The sequence below is a fragment of the Crinia signifera genome, chromosome 6, assembly GCF_055691185.1.
Source record: "Crinia signifera chromosome 6, ASM5569118v1, whole genome shotgun sequence".
NCBI lineage: Eukaryota > Metazoa > Chordata > Amphibia > Anura > Myobatrachidae > Crinia > Crinia signifera.
In genome coordinates, this window is record NC_139222.1 from 56,121,184 (window position 1) to 56,134,753 (window position 13,570).

Genomic DNA, 13,570 nt, shown 5'->3' on the forward strand with positions numbered 1-13,570 from the left:
TCACATTACTGGCAAATTGTTTTTATTCTCTAGCTATTTAAATTGGAAACTTTTTCTTTTTATTGCCAGTACAGACATTTGGAAGAGGTCAAACAGGCACAATAGCCATCACCTAAAGACTTACCACACTGTTTAGGCCCAATTCCAACTGCTTTTGGCAGCTAAACAGTGTTGAGCCTCTTTAGTAGTTTAATTTAAGAACCCCTGCTAATATCATGTCCTGTAGGTCTTTTTACATTACCAACACATGATTTTTTTCAGTAAGCCAATACAGTTAGGAAACTTTTTTATTAGCTTACCTTGTGATAGAAGTAGAAGAGGGCAAAAAAGTGCCTGTATCTCACCTACAGCCATACCACATTGGATAGGCCCAATCTCGTCTGATCTTGGAAGCTAAGCAGTGTTGGGCCTGGTTAGTACTTGGGTGGGAGACCACATGGGAACACCAGGTGCTGTAGGTTTTTTCACATTACAGGCAAATTGTTTTTATTCTCTAGCTATTTAAATTGGAAACTTTTTCTTTTTATTGCCAGTACAGACATTTGGAAGAGGTCAAACAGACACAATAGCCATCACCTAAAGACTTACCACACTGTTTAGGCCCAATTCCAACTGCTTTTGGCAGCTAAACAGTGTTGAGCCTGTTTAGTAGTTTAATTTAAGACCCCCTGCTAATATCATGTCCTGTAGGTCTTTTTACATTACCAACACATGATTTTTTTTAAGTAAGCCAATACAGTTAGGAAACTTTTTTATTAGCTTACCTGGTGATAGAAGTAGAAGAGGGCAAAAAAGTGCCTGTATCCCACCTACAGCCATACCACATTGGATAGGCCCAATTTCTTCTGATCTTGGAAGCTAAGCAGTGTTGGGCCTGGTTAGTACTTGGGTGGGAGACCACCTGGGAACACCAGGTGCTGTAGGTTTTTTCACATTACTGGCAAATTGTTTTTATTCTCTAGCTATTTAAATTGGAAACTTTTTCTTTTTATTGCCAGCACAGACATTTGGAAGAGGTCAAACAGACACAATAGCCATCACCTAAAGACTTACCACACTGTTTAGGCTCAATTCCAACTGCTTTTGGCAGCTAAACATTGTTGAGCCTCTTTTGTAGTTTAATTTAAGACCCCCTGCTAATATCATGTCCTGTAGGTCTTTTTACATTACCAACACATGATTTTTTTCAGTAAGCCAATACAGTTAGGAAACTTTTGTATTAGCTTACCTGGTGATAGAAATAGAAGAGGGCAAAAAAGTGCTTTTAACTCACCTACAGCCATACCACATTGGATAGGCCCAATCTCGTGTGATCTTGGAAGCTAAGCAGTGTTGGGCCTGGTTAGTACTTGGGTGGGAGACCACATGGGAACACCAGGTGCTGTAGGTTTTTTCACATTACTGGCAAATTGTTTTTATTCTCTAGCTATTTAAATTGGAAACTTTTTCTTTTTATTGCCAGTACAGACATTTGGAAGAGGTCAAACAGGCACAATAGCCATCACCTAAAGACTTACCACACTGTTTAGGCCCAATTCCAACTGCTTTTGGCAGCTAAACAGTGTTGAGCCTCTTTAGTAGTTTAATTTAAGAACCCCTGCTAATATCATGTCCTGTAGGTCTTTTTACATTACCAACACATGATTTTTTTCAGTAAGCCAATACAGTTAGGAAACTTTTGTATTAGCTTACCTGGTGATAGAAGTAGAAGAGGGCAAAAAAGTGAATTTAACTCACCTACAGCTATACCACATTGGATAGGCTCAATCTCGTCTGATCTTGGAAGCTAAGCAGTGTTGGGCCTGGTTAGTACTTGGGTGGGAGACCACATGGGAACACCAGGTGCTGTAGGTTTTTTCACATTACTGGCAAATTGTTTTTATTCTTTAGCTATTTAAATTGGAAACTTTTTCTTTTTCTTTTTATTGCCAGCACAGACATTTGGAAGAGGTCAAACAGACACAATAGCCATCACCTAAAGACTTACCACACTGTTTAGGCCCAATTCCAACTGCTTTTGGCAGCTAAACAGTGTTGAGCCTCTTTAGTAGTTTAATTTGAGACCCCCTGCTAATATCATGTCCTGTAGGTCTTTTTACATTACCAACACATGATTTTTTTCAGTAAGCCAATACAGTTAGGAAACTTTTTTATTAGCTTACCTGGTGATAGAAGTAGAAGAGGGCAAAAAAAGTGCCTGTATCTCACCTACAGCCATACCACATTGTATAGGCCCAATCTCGTCTGATTTTGGAAGCTAAGCAGTGTTGGGCCTGGTTAGTACTTGGCTGGGAGACCACCTGGGAACACCAGGTGCTGTAGGTTTTTTCACATTACTGGCAAGTTGTTTTTATTCTCTAGCTATTTATATTGGAAACTATTTCTTTTTATTGCCAGCACAGACATTTGTAAGAGGTCAAACAGACACACTAGCCATCAACTAAAGACTTACCACACTGTTTAGGCTCAATTCCAACTGCTTTTGGCAGCTTAACAGTGTTGAGCCTCTTTTGTAGTTTAATTTAAGACCCCCTGCTAATATCATGTCCTGTTGGTCTTTTTACATTACCAACACATGATTTTTTTCAGTAAGCCAATACAGTTAGGAAACTTTTGTATTAGCTTACCTGGTGATAGAAGTAGAAGAGGGCAAAAAAGTGCCTGTATCTCACCTACAGCCATACCACATTGGATAGGGCCAATCTCGTCTGATCTTGGAAACTAAGCAGTGTTGGGCCTGGTTAGTACTTGGGTGGGAGACCACATGGGAACACCAGGTGCTGTAGGTTTTTTCACATTACTGGCAAATTGTTTTTATTCTCTAGCTATTTAAATTGGAAACTTTTTCTTTTTATTGCCAGTACAGACATTTGGAAGAGGTCAAACAGACACAATAGCCATCACCTAAAGACTTACCACACTGTTTAGGCCCAATTCCAACTGCTTTTGGCAGCTAAACAGTGTTGAGCCTCTTTAGTAGTTTAATTTAAGACCCCCTGCTAATATCATGTCCTGTAGGTCTTTTTACATTACCAACACATGATTTTTTTCAGTAAGCCAATACAGTTAGGAAACTTTTTTATTAGCTTACCTGGTGATAGAAGTAGAAGAGGGCAAAAAAGTGCCTGTATCTCACCTACAGCCATACCAAATTGGATAGGCCCAATCTCGTCTGATCTTGGAAGCTAAGCAGTGTTGGGCCTGGTTAGTACTTGGGTGGGAGACCACATAGGAACACCAGGTGCTGTAGGTTTTTTCACATTACAGGCAAATTGTTTTTATTCTCTAGCTATTTAAATTGGAAACTTTTTCTTTTTATTGCCAGTACAGACATTTGGAAGAGGTCAAACAGACACAATAGCCATCACCTAAAGACTTACCACACTGTTTAGGCCCAATTCCAACTGCTTTTGGCAGCTAAACAGTGTTGAGCCTGTTTAGTAGTTTAATTTAAGACCCCCTGCTAATATCATGTCCTGTAGGTCTTTTTACATTACCAACACATGATTTTTTTTAAGTAAGCCAATACAGTTAGGAAACTTTTTTATTAGCTTACCTGGTGATAGAAGTAGAAGAGGGCAAAAAAGTGCCTGTATCTCACCTACAGCCATACCACATTGGATAGGCCCAATTTCGTCTGATCTTGGAAGCTAAGCAGTGTTGGGCCTGGTTAGTACTTGGGTGGGTGACCACCTGGGAACACCAGGTGCTGTAGGTTTTTTCACATTACTGGCAAATTGTTTTTATTCTCTAGCTATTTAAATTGGAAACTTTTTCTTTTTATTGCCAGCACAGACATTTGGAAGAGGTCAAACAGACACAATAGCCATCACCTAAAGACTTACCACACTGTTTAGGCCCAATTCCAACTGCTTTTGGCAGCTAAACAGTGTTGAGCCTCTTTTGTAGTTTAATTTAAGACCCCCTGCTAATATCATGTCCTGTAGGTCTTTTTACATTACCAACACATGATTTTTTTCAGTAAGCCAATACAGTTAGGAAACTTTTGTATTAGCTTACCTGGTAATAGAAGTAGAAGAGGGCAAAAAAGTGCCTGTATCTCACCTACAGCCATACCACATTGGATAGGCCCAATCTCGTCTGATCTTGGAAGTTAAGCAGTGTTGGGCCTGGTTAGTACTTGGGTGGGAGACCACATGGGAACACCAGGTGCTGTAGGTTTTTTCACATTACTGGCAAATTGTTTTTATTCTCTAGCTATTTAAATTTGAAACTTTTTCTTTTTATTGCCAATACAGACATTTGGAAGAGGTCAAACAGACATAATAGCCATCACCTAAAGACTTACCACACTGTTTAGGCCCAATTCCAACTGCTTTTGGCAGCTAAACAGTGTTGAGCCTCTTTTGTAGTTTAATTTAAGACCCCCTGCTAATATCATGTCCTGTAGGTCTTTTTACATTACCAACACATGATTTTTTTCAGTAAGCCAATACAGTTAGGAAACTTTTTTATTAGCTTACCTTGTGATAGAAGTAGAAGAGGGCAAAAAAGTGCCTGTATCTCACGTACAGCCATACCACATTGGATAGGCCCAATCTCGTCTGATCTTGGAAGCTAAGCAGTGTTGGGCCTAGTTAGTACTTGGGTGGGAGACCACATGGGAACACCAGGTGCTGTAGGTTTTTTCACATTACAGGCAAATTGTTTTTATTCTCTAGCTATTTAAATTGGAAACTTTTTCTTTTTATTGCCAGCACAGACATTTGGAAGAGGTCAAACAGACACAATAGCCATCACCTAAAGACTTACCACACTGTTTAGGCTCAATTCCAACTGCTTTTTTCAGCTAAACAGTGTTGAGCCTCTTTTGTAGTTTAATTTAAGACCCCCTGCTAATATCATGTCCTGTAGGTCTTTTTACATTACCAACACATGATTTTTTTCAGTAAGCCAATACAGTTAGGAAACTTTTGTATTAGCTTACCTGGTGATAGAAGTAGAAGAGGGCAAACAAGTGCTTTTAACTCACCTACAGCCATACCACATTGGATAGGCCTGATCTTGGAAGCTAAGCAGTGTTGGTCCTGGTTAGTACTTGGGTGGGAGACCACATGGGAACACCAGGTGCTGTAGGTTTTTTCACATTACTGGCAAATTGTTTTTATTCTCTAGCTATTTAAATTGGAAACTTTTTCTTTTTATTGCCAGTACAGACATTTGGAAGAGGTCAAACAGACACAATAGCCATCACCTAAAGACTTACCACACTGTTTAGGCCCAATTCCAACTGCTTTTGGCAGCTAAACAGTGTTGAGCCTCTTTAGTAGTTTAATTTAAGACCCCCTGCTAATATCATGTCCTGTAGGTCTTTTTACATTACCAACACATGATTTTTTTCAGTAAGCCAATACAGTTAGGAAACTTTTTTATTAGCTTACCTTGTGATAGAAGTAGAAGAGGGCAAAAAAGTGCCTGTATCTCACCTACAGCCATACCACATTGGATAGGCCCAATCTCGTCTAATCATGGAAGCTAAGCAGTGTTGGGCCTGGTTAGTACTTGGGTGGGAGACCACATGGGAACACCAGGTGCTGTAGGTTTTTTCACATTACAGGCAAATTGTTTTTATTCTCTAGCTATTTAAATTGGAAACTTTTTCTTTTTATTGCCAGTACAGACATTTGGAAGAGGTCAAACAGACACAATAGCCATCACCTAAAGACTTACCACACTGTTTAGGCCCAATTCCAACTGCTTTTGGCAGCTAAACAGTGTTGAGCCTGTTTAGTAGTTTAATTTAAGACCCCCTGCTAATATCATGTCCTGTAGGTCTTTTTACATTACCAACACATGATTTTTTTTTAAGTAAGCCAATACAGTTAGGAAACTTTTTTATTAGCTTACCTGGTGATAGAAGTAGAAGAGGGCAAAAAAGTGCCTGTATCTCACCTACAGCCATACCACATTGGATAGGCCCAATTTCTTCTGATCTTGGAAGCTAAGCAGTGTTGGGCCTGGTTAGTACTTGGGTGGGAGACCACATAGGAACACCAGGTGCTGTAGGTTTTTTCACATTACAGGCAAATTGTTTTTATTCTCTAGCTATTTAAATTGGAAACTTTTTCTTTTTATTGCCAGTACAGACATTTGGAAGAGGTCAAACAGACACAATAGCCATCACCTAAAGACTTACCACACTGTTTAGGCCCAATTCCAACTGCTTTTGGCAGCTAAACAGTGTTGAGCCTGTTTAGTAGTTTAATTTAAGACCCCCTGCTAATATCATGTCCTGTAGGTCTTTTTACATTACCAACACATGATTTTTTTTAAGTAAGCCAATACAGTTAGGAAACTTTTTTATTAGCTTACCTGGTGATAGAAGTAGAAGAGGGCAAAAAAGTGCCTGTATCTCACCTACAGCCATACCACATTGGATAGGCCCAATTTCGTCTGATCTTGGAAGCTAAGCAGTGTTGGGCCTGGTTAGTACTTGGGTGGGTGACCACCTGGGAACACCAGGTGCTGTAGGTTTTTTCACATTACTGGCAAATTGTTTTTATTCTCTAGCTATTTAAATTGGAAACTTTTTCTTTTTATTGCCAGCACAGACATTTGGAAGAGGTCAAACAGACACAATAGCCATCACCTAAAGACTTACCACACTGTTTAGGCCCAATTCCAACTGCTTTTGGCAGCTAAACAGTGTTGAGCCTCTTTTGTAGTTTAATTTAAGACCCCCTGCTAATATCATGTCCTGTAGGTCTTTTTACATTACCAACACATGATTTTTTTCAGTAAGCCAATACAGTTAGGAAACTTTTGTATTAGCTTACCTGGTAATAGAAGTAGAAGAGGGCAAAAAAGTGCCTGTATCTCACCTACAGCCATACCACATTGGATAGGCCCAATCTCGTCTGATCTTGGAAGTTAAGCAGTGTTGGGCCTGGTTAGTACTTGGGTGGGAGACCACATGGGAACACCAGGTGCTGTAGGTTTTTTCACATTACTGGCAAATTGTTTTTATTCTCTAGCTATTTAAATTTGAAACTTTTTCTTTTTATTGCCAATACAGACATTTGGAAGAGGTCAAACAGACATAATAGCCATCACCTAAAGACTTACCACACTGTTTAGGCCCAATTCCAACTGCTTTTGGCAGCTAAACAGTGTTGAGCCTCTTTTGTAGTTTAATTTAAGACCCCCTGCTAATATCATGTCCTGTAGGTCTTTTTACATTACCAACACATGATTTTTTTCAGTAAGCCAATACAGTTAGGAAACTTTTTTATTAGCTTACCTTGTGATAGAAGTAGAAGAGGGCAAAAAAGTGCCTGTATCTCACGTACAGCCATACCACATTGGATAGGCCCAATCTCGTCTGATCTTGGAAGCTAAGCAGTGTTGGGCCTAGTTAGTACTTGGGTGGGAGACCACATGGGAACACCAGGTGCTGTAGGTTTTTTCACATTACAGGCAAATTGTTTTTATTCTCTAGCTATTTAAATTGGAAACTTTTTCTTTTTATTGCCAGCACAGACATTTGGAAGAGGTCAAACAGACACAATAGCCATCACCTAAAGACTTACCACACTGTTTAGGCTCAATTCCAACTGCTTTTTTCAGCTAAACAGTGTTGAGCCTCTTTTGTAGTTTAATTTAAGACCCCCTGCTAATATCATGTCCTGTAGGTCTTTTTACATTACCAACACATGATTTTTTTCAGTAAGCCAATACAGTTAGGAAACTTTTGTATTAGCTTACCTGGTGATAGAAGTAGAAGAGGGCAAACAAGTGCTTTTAACTCACCTACAGCCATACCACATTGGATAGGCCTGATCTTGGAAGCTAAGCAGTGTTGGTCCTGGTTAGTACTTGGGTGGGAGACCACATGGGAACACCAGGTGCTGTAGGTTTTTTCACATTACTGGCAAATTGTTTTTATTCTCTAGCTATTTAAATTGGAAACTTTTTCTTTTTATTGCCAGTACAGACATTTGGAAGAGGTCAAACAGACACAATAGCCATCACCTAAAGACTTACCACACTGTTTAGGCCCAATTCCAACTGCTTTTGGCAGCTAAACAGTGTTGAGCCTCTTTAGTAGTTTAATTTAAGACCCCCTGCTAATATCATGTCCTGTAGGTCTTTTTACATTACCAACACATGATTTTTTTCAGTAAGCCAATACAGTTAGGAAACTTTTTTATTAGCTTACCTTGTGATAGAAGTAGAAGAGGGCAAAAAAGTGCCTGTATCTCACCTACAGCCATACCACATTGGATAGGCCCAATCTCGTCTAATCATGGAAGCTAAGCAGTGTTGGGCCTGGTTAGTACTTGGGTGGGAGACCACATGGGAACACCAGGTGCTGTAGGTTTTTTCACATTACAGGCAAATTGTTTTTATTCTCTAGCTATTTAAATTGGAAACTTTTTCTTTTTATTGCCAGTACAGACATTTGGAAGAGGTCAAACAGACACAATAGCCATCACCTAAAGACTTACCACACTGTTTAGGCCCAATTCCAACTGCTTTTGGCAGCTAAACAGTGTTGAGCCTGTTTAGTAGTTTAATTTAAGACCCCCTGCTAATATCATGTCCTGTAGGTCTTTTTACATTACCAACACATGATTTTTTTTTAAGTAAGCCAATACAGTTAGGAAACTTTTTTATTAGCTTACCTGGTGATAGAAGTAGAAGAGGGCAAAAAAGTGCCTGTATCTCACCTACAGCCATACCACATTGGATAGGCCCAATTTCTTCTGATCTTGGAAGCTAAGCAGTGTTGGGCCTGGTTAGTACTTGGGTGGGAGACCACCTGGGAACACCAGGTGCTGTAGGTTTTTTCACATTACTGGCAAATTATTTTTATTCTCTAGCTATTTAAATTGGAAACTTTTTCTTTTTATTGCCAGCACAGACATTTGGAAGAGGTCAAACAGACACAATAGCCATCACCTAAAGACTTACCACACTGTTTAGGCTCAATTCCAACTGCTTTTGGCAGCTAAATATTGTTGAGCCTCTTTTGTAGTTTAATTTAAGACCCCCTGCTAATATCATGTCCTGTAGGTCTTTTTACATTACCAACACATGATTTTTTTCAGTAAGCCAATACAGTTAGGAAACTTTTTTATTAGCTTACCTGGTGATAGAAGTAGAAGAGGGCAAAAAAGTGCCTGTATCTCACTTACAGCCATACCACATTGGATAGGCCCAATCTCGTCTGATCTTGGAAGCTAAGCAGTGTTGGGCCTGGTTAGTACTTGGGTGGAAGACCACATGGGAACACCAGGTGCTGTAGGTTTTTTCACATTACAGGCAAATTGTTTTTATTCTCTAGCTATTTAAATTGGAAACTTTTTCTTTTTATTGCCAGTACAGACATTTGGAAGAGGTCAAACAGACACAATAGCCATCACCTAAAGACTTACCACACTGTTTAGGCCCAATTCCAACTGCTTTTGGCAGCTAAACAGTGTTGAGCCTCTTTAGTAGTTTAATTTAAGACGCCCTGCTAATATCATGTCCTGTAGGTCTTTTTACATTACCAACACATGATTTTTTTCAGTAAGCCAATACAGTTAGGAAACTTTTGTATTAGCTTACCTGGTGATAGAAGTAGAAGAGGGCAAAAAAGTGAATTTAACTCACCTACAGCCATACCACATTGGATAGGCTCAATCTCGTCTGATCTTGGAAGCTAAGCAGTGTTGGGCCTGGTTAGTACTTGGGTGGGAGACCACATGGGAACACCAGGTGCTGTAGGTTTTTTCACATTACTGGCAAATTGTTTTTATTCTTTAGCTATTTAAATTGGAAATTTTTTCTTTTTCTTTTTATTGCCAGCACAGACATTTGGAAGAGGTCAAACAGACACAATAGCCATCACCTAAAGACTTACCACACTGTTTAGGCCCAATTCCAACTGCTTTTGGCAGCTAAACAGTGTTGAGCCTCTTTAGTAGTTTAATTTGAGACCCCCTGCTAATATCATGTCCTGTAGGTCTTTTTACATTACCAACACATGATTTTTTTCAGTAAGCCAATACAGTTAGGAAACTTTTTTATTAGCTTACCTGGTGATAGAAGTAGAAGAGGGCAAAAAAGTGCATGTATCTCACCTACAGCCATACCACATTGTATAGGCCCAATCTCGTCTGATTTTGGAAGCTAAGCAGTGTTGGGCCTGGTTAGTACTTGGCTGGGAGACCACATGGGAACACCAGGTGCTGTAGGTTTTTTCACATTACTGGCAAGTTGTTTTTATTCTCTAGCTATTTATATTGGAAACTATTTCTTTTTATTGCCAGCACAGACATTTGTAAGAGGTCAAACAGACACACTAGCCATCAACTAAAGACTTACCACACTGTTTAGGCTCAATTCCAACTGCTTTTGGCAGCTTAACAGTGTTGAGCCTCTTTTGTAGTTTAATTTAAGACCCCCTGCTAATATCATGTCCTGTTGGTGTTTTTACATTACCAACACATGATTTTTTTCAGTAAGCCAATACAGTTAGGAAACTTTTGTATTAGCTTACCTGGTGATAGAAGTAGAAGAGGGCAAAAAAGTGCCTGTATCTCACCTACAGCCATACCACATTGGATAGGGCCAATCTCGTCTGATCTTGGAAGCTAAGCAGTGTTGGGCCTGGTTAGTACTTGGGTGGGAGACCACATGGGAACACCAGGTGCTGTAGGTTTTTTCACATTACTGGCAAATTGTTTTTATTCTCTAGCTATTTAAATTGGAAACTTTTTCTTTTTATTGCCAGTACAGACATTTGGAAGAGGTCAAACAGACACAATAGCCATCACCTAAAGACTTACCACACTGTTTAGGCCCAATTCCAACTGCTTTTGGCAGCTAAACAGTGTTGAGCCTCTTTAGTAGTTTAATTTAAGACCCCCTGCTAATATCATGTCCTGTAGGTCTTTTTACATTACCAACACATGATTTTTTTCAGTAAGCCAATACAGTTAGGAAACTTTTTTATTAGCTTACCTGGTGATAGAAGTAGAAGAGGGCAAAAAAGTGCCTGTATCTCACCTACAGCCATACCAAATTGGATAGGCCCAATCTCGTCTGATCTTGGAAGCTAAGCAGTGTTGGGCCTGGTTAGTACTTGGGTGGGAGACCACATAGGAACACCAGGTGCTGTAGGTTTTTTCACATTACAGGCAAATTGTTTTTATTCTCTAGCTATTTAAATTGGAAACTTTTTCTTTTTATTGCCAGTACAGACATTTGGAAGAGGTCAAACAGACACAATAGAAATCACCTAAAGACTTACCACACTGTTTAGGCCCAATTCCAACTGCTTTTGGCAGCTAAACAGTGTTGAGCCTGTTTAGTAGTTTAATTTAAGACCCCCTGCTAATATCATGTCCTGTAGGTCTTTTTACATTACCAACACATGATTTTTTTTAAGTAAGCCAATACAGTTAGGAAACTTTTTTATTAGCTTACCTGGTGATAGAAGTAGAAGAGGGCAAAAAAGGGCCTGTATCTCACCTACAGCCATACCACATTGGATAGGCCCGATTTCGTCTGATCTTGGAAGCTAAGCAGTGTTGGGCCTGGTTAGTACTTGGGTGGGAGACCACATGGGAACACCAGGTGCTGTAGGTTTTTTCACATTACAGGCAAATTGTTTTTATTCTCTAGCTATTTAAATTGGAAACTTTTTCTTTTTATTGCCAGTACAGACATTTGGAAGAGGTCAAACAGACACAATAGCCATCACCTAAAGACTTACCACACTGTTTAGGCCCAATTCCAACTGCTTTTGGCAGCTAAACAGTGTTGAGCCTGTTTAGTAGTTTAATTCAAGACCCCCTGCTAATATCATGTCCTGTAGGTCTTTTTACATTACCAACACATGATTTTTTTTAAGTAAGCCAATACAGTTAGGAAACTTTTTTATTAGCTTACCTGGTGATAGAAGTAGAAGAGGGCAAAAAAGTGCCTGTATCTCACCTACAGCCATACCACATTGGATAGGCCCAATTTCTTCTGATCTTGGAAGCTAAGCAGTGTTGGGCCTGGTTAGTACTTGGGTGGGAGACCACCTGGGAACACCAGGTGCTGTAGGTTTTTTCACATTACTGGCAAATTGTTTTTATTCTCTAGCTATTTAAATTGGAAACTTTTTCTTTTTATTGCCAGCACAGACATTTGGAAGAGGTCAAACAGACACAATAGCCATCACCTAAAGACTTACCACACTGTTTAGGCTCAATTCCAACTGCTTTTGGCAGCTAAACATTGTTGAGCCTCTTTTGTAGTTTAATTTAAGACCCCCTGCTAATATCATGTCCTGTAGGTCTTTTTACATTACCAACACATGATTTTTTTCAGTAAGCCAATACAGTTAGGAAACTTTTGTATTAGCTTACCTGGTTATAGAAATAGAAGAGGGCAAAAAAGTGCTTTTAACTCACCTATAGCCATACCACATTGGATAGGCCCAATCTCGTGTGATCTTGGAAGCTAAGCAGTGTTGGGCCTGGTTAGTACTTGGGTGGGAGACCACATGGGAACACCAGGTGCTGTAGGTTTTTTCACATTACTGGCAAATTGTTTTTATTCTCTAGCTATTTAAATTGGAAACTTTTTCTTTTTATTGCCAGTACAGACATTTGGAAGAGGTCAAACAGGCACAATAGCCATCACCTAAAGACTTACCACACTGTTTAGGCCCAATTCCAACTGCTTTTGGCAGCTAAACAGTGTTGAGCCTCTTTAGTAGTTTAATTTAAGAACCCCTGCTAATATCATGTCCTGTAGGTCTTTTTACATTACCAACACATGATTTTTTTCAGTAAGCCAATACAGTTAGGAAACTTTTTTATTAGCTTACCTGGTGATAGAAGTAGAAGAGGGCAAAAAAGTGCCTGTATCTCACTTACAGCCATACCACATTGGATAGGCCCAATCTCGTCTGATCTTGGAAGCTAAGCAGTGTTGGGCCTGGTTAGTACTTGGGTGGGAGACCACATGGGAACACCAGGTGCTGTAGGTTTTTTCACATTACAGGCAAATTGTTTTTATTCTCTAGCTATTTAAATTGGAAACTTTTTCTTTTTATTGCCAGTACAGACATTTGGAAGAGGTCAAACAGACACAATAGCCATCACCTAAAGACTTACCACACTGTTTAGGCCCAATTCCAACTGCTTTTGGCAGCTAAACAGTGTTGAGCCTCTTTAGTAGTTTAATTTAAGACGCCCTGCTAATATCATGTCCTGTAGGTCTTTTTACATTACCAACACATGATTTTTTTCAGTAAGCCAATACAGTTAGGAAACTTTTGTATTAGCTTACCTGGTGATAGAAGTAGAAGAGGGCAAAAAAGTGATTTCAACTCACCTACAGCCATACCACATTGGATAGGCTCAATCTCGTCTGATCTTGGAAGCTAAGCAGTGTTGGGCCTGGTTAGTACTTGGGTGGGAGACCACATGGGAACACCAGGTGCTGTAGGTTTTTTCACATTACTGGCAAATTGTTTTTATTCTTTAGCTATTTAAATTGGAAACTTTTTCTTTTTCTTTTTATTGCCAGCACAGACATTTGGAAGAGGTCAAACAGACACAATAGC

General features: G+C 39.5%; 25 non-coding genes and 4 pseudogenes across 25 annotated transcripts; all 29 read left to right on the top strand.

Moving 5' to 3' along the window:
- The first annotated feature begins 342 nt into the window (after nt 1-342).
- Nucleotides 343-461, top strand: LOC146011922 (5S ribosomal RNA). The gene has a single exon (XR_014445102.1). It is a non-coding gene; the product is annotated as a 5S ribosomal RNA (ribosomal RNA).
- Nucleotides 462-807: 346 nt separating this feature from the next.
- Nucleotides 808-926, top strand: LOC146015767 (5S ribosomal RNA). The gene has a single exon (XR_014448678.1). It is a non-coding gene; the product is annotated as a 5S ribosomal RNA (ribosomal RNA).
- A 345-nt stretch (nt 927-1,271) lies between these two features.
- LOC146015041 (5S ribosomal RNA) lies at nt 1,272-1,390 on the top strand. Its single transcript, XR_014447974.1, has one exon. It is a non-coding gene; the product is annotated as a 5S ribosomal RNA (ribosomal RNA).
- Nucleotides 1,391-1,735: 345 nt separating this feature from the next.
- Nucleotides 1,736-1,854, top strand: LOC146015811 (5S ribosomal RNA). Its single transcript, XR_014448720.1, has one exon. It is a non-coding gene; the product is annotated as a 5S ribosomal RNA (ribosomal RNA).
- A 352-nt stretch (nt 1,855-2,206) lies between these two features.
- On the top strand, nt 2,207-2,325 carry LOC146016544 (5S ribosomal RNA). The gene has a single exon (XR_014449433.1). It is a non-coding gene; the product is annotated as a 5S ribosomal RNA (ribosomal RNA).
- A 345-nt stretch (nt 2,326-2,670) lies between these two features.
- On the top strand, nt 2,671-2,789 carry LOC146016233 (5S ribosomal RNA). Its single transcript, XR_014449130.1, has one exon. It is a non-coding gene; the product is annotated as a 5S ribosomal RNA (ribosomal RNA).
- Nucleotides 2,790-3,134: 345 nt separating this feature from the next.
- Nucleotides 3,135-3,253, top strand: LOC146017168 (5S ribosomal RNA). The gene has a single exon (XR_014450041.1). It is a non-coding gene; the product is annotated as a 5S ribosomal RNA (ribosomal RNA).
- A 346-nt stretch (nt 3,254-3,599) lies between these two features.
- Nucleotides 3,600-3,718, top strand: LOC146014216 (5S ribosomal RNA). Its single transcript, XR_014447167.1, has one exon. It is a non-coding gene; the product is annotated as a 5S ribosomal RNA (ribosomal RNA).
- Nucleotides 3,719-4,063: 345 nt separating this feature from the next.
- On the top strand, nt 4,064-4,182 carry LOC146010412 (5S ribosomal RNA). The gene has a single exon (XR_014444838.1). It is a non-coding gene; the product is annotated as a 5S ribosomal RNA (ribosomal RNA).
- A 345-nt stretch (nt 4,183-4,527) lies between these two features.
- Nucleotides 4,528-4,646, top strand: LOC146010248 (5S ribosomal RNA). Its single transcript, XR_014444764.1, has one exon. It is a non-coding gene; the product is annotated as a 5S ribosomal RNA (ribosomal RNA).
- Nucleotides 4,647-4,991: 345 nt separating this feature from the next.
- On the top strand, nt 4,992-5,100 carry LOC146011600 (5S ribosomal RNA; annotated as a pseudogene).
- A 345-nt stretch (nt 5,101-5,445) lies between these two features.
- On the top strand, nt 5,446-5,564 carry LOC146010936 (5S ribosomal RNA; annotated as a pseudogene).
- A 347-nt stretch (nt 5,565-5,911) lies between these two features.
- On the top strand, nt 5,912-6,030 carry LOC146017278 (5S ribosomal RNA). The gene has a single exon (XR_014450155.1). It is a non-coding gene; the product is annotated as a 5S ribosomal RNA (ribosomal RNA).
- A 346-nt stretch (nt 6,031-6,376) lies between these two features.
- Nucleotides 6,377-6,495, top strand: LOC146014217 (5S ribosomal RNA). The gene has a single exon (XR_014447168.1). It is a non-coding gene; the product is annotated as a 5S ribosomal RNA (ribosomal RNA).
- Nucleotides 6,496-6,840: 345 nt separating this feature from the next.
- Nucleotides 6,841-6,959, top strand: LOC146010530 (5S ribosomal RNA). The gene has a single exon (XR_014444849.1). It is a non-coding gene; the product is annotated as a 5S ribosomal RNA (ribosomal RNA).
- Nucleotides 6,960-7,304: 345 nt separating this feature from the next.
- On the top strand, nt 7,305-7,423 carry LOC146010249 (5S ribosomal RNA). Its single transcript, XR_014444765.1, has one exon. It is a non-coding gene; the product is annotated as a 5S ribosomal RNA (ribosomal RNA).
- Nucleotides 7,424-7,768: 345 nt separating this feature from the next.
- Nucleotides 7,769-7,877, top strand: LOC146011602 (5S ribosomal RNA; annotated as a pseudogene).
- A 345-nt stretch (nt 7,878-8,222) lies between these two features.
- Nucleotides 8,223-8,341, top strand: LOC146010937 (5S ribosomal RNA; annotated as a pseudogene).
- Nucleotides 8,342-8,688: 347 nt separating this feature from the next.
- On the top strand, nt 8,689-8,807 carry LOC146015768 (5S ribosomal RNA). The gene has a single exon (XR_014448679.1). It is a non-coding gene; the product is annotated as a 5S ribosomal RNA (ribosomal RNA).
- Nucleotides 8,808-9,152: 345 nt separating this feature from the next.
- Nucleotides 9,153-9,271, top strand: LOC146016296 (5S ribosomal RNA). The gene has a single exon (XR_014449191.1). It is a non-coding gene; the product is annotated as a 5S ribosomal RNA (ribosomal RNA).
- A 345-nt stretch (nt 9,272-9,616) lies between these two features.
- On the top strand, nt 9,617-9,735 carry LOC146014672 (5S ribosomal RNA). The gene has a single exon (XR_014447619.1). It is a non-coding gene; the product is annotated as a 5S ribosomal RNA (ribosomal RNA).
- A 351-nt stretch (nt 9,736-10,086) lies between these two features.
- Nucleotides 10,087-10,205, top strand: LOC146016775 (5S ribosomal RNA). The gene has a single exon (XR_014449654.1). It is a non-coding gene; the product is annotated as a 5S ribosomal RNA (ribosomal RNA).
- A 345-nt stretch (nt 10,206-10,550) lies between these two features.
- On the top strand, nt 10,551-10,669 carry LOC146016237 (5S ribosomal RNA). The gene has a single exon (XR_014449134.1). It is a non-coding gene; the product is annotated as a 5S ribosomal RNA (ribosomal RNA).
- Nucleotides 10,670-11,014: 345 nt separating this feature from the next.
- LOC146017169 (5S ribosomal RNA) lies at nt 11,015-11,133 on the top strand. The gene has a single exon (XR_014450042.1). It is a non-coding gene; the product is annotated as a 5S ribosomal RNA (ribosomal RNA).
- A 346-nt stretch (nt 11,134-11,479) lies between these two features.
- LOC146015956 (5S ribosomal RNA) lies at nt 11,480-11,598 on the top strand. Its single transcript, XR_014448863.1, has one exon. It is a non-coding gene; the product is annotated as a 5S ribosomal RNA (ribosomal RNA).
- A 346-nt stretch (nt 11,599-11,944) lies between these two features.
- LOC146015769 (5S ribosomal RNA) lies at nt 11,945-12,063 on the top strand. The gene has a single exon (XR_014448680.1). It is a non-coding gene; the product is annotated as a 5S ribosomal RNA (ribosomal RNA).
- Nucleotides 12,064-12,408: 345 nt separating this feature from the next.
- Nucleotides 12,409-12,527, top strand: LOC146016053 (5S ribosomal RNA). The gene has a single exon (XR_014448956.1). It is a non-coding gene; the product is annotated as a 5S ribosomal RNA (ribosomal RNA).
- Nucleotides 12,528-12,872: 345 nt separating this feature from the next.
- Nucleotides 12,873-12,991, top strand: LOC146014362 (5S ribosomal RNA). The gene has a single exon (XR_014447312.1). It is a non-coding gene; the product is annotated as a 5S ribosomal RNA (ribosomal RNA).
- A 345-nt stretch (nt 12,992-13,336) lies between these two features.
- Nucleotides 13,337-13,455, top strand: LOC146014673 (5S ribosomal RNA). The gene has a single exon (XR_014447620.1). It is a non-coding gene; the product is annotated as a 5S ribosomal RNA (ribosomal RNA).
- Nucleotides 13,456-13,570: the final 115 nt, after the last annotated feature.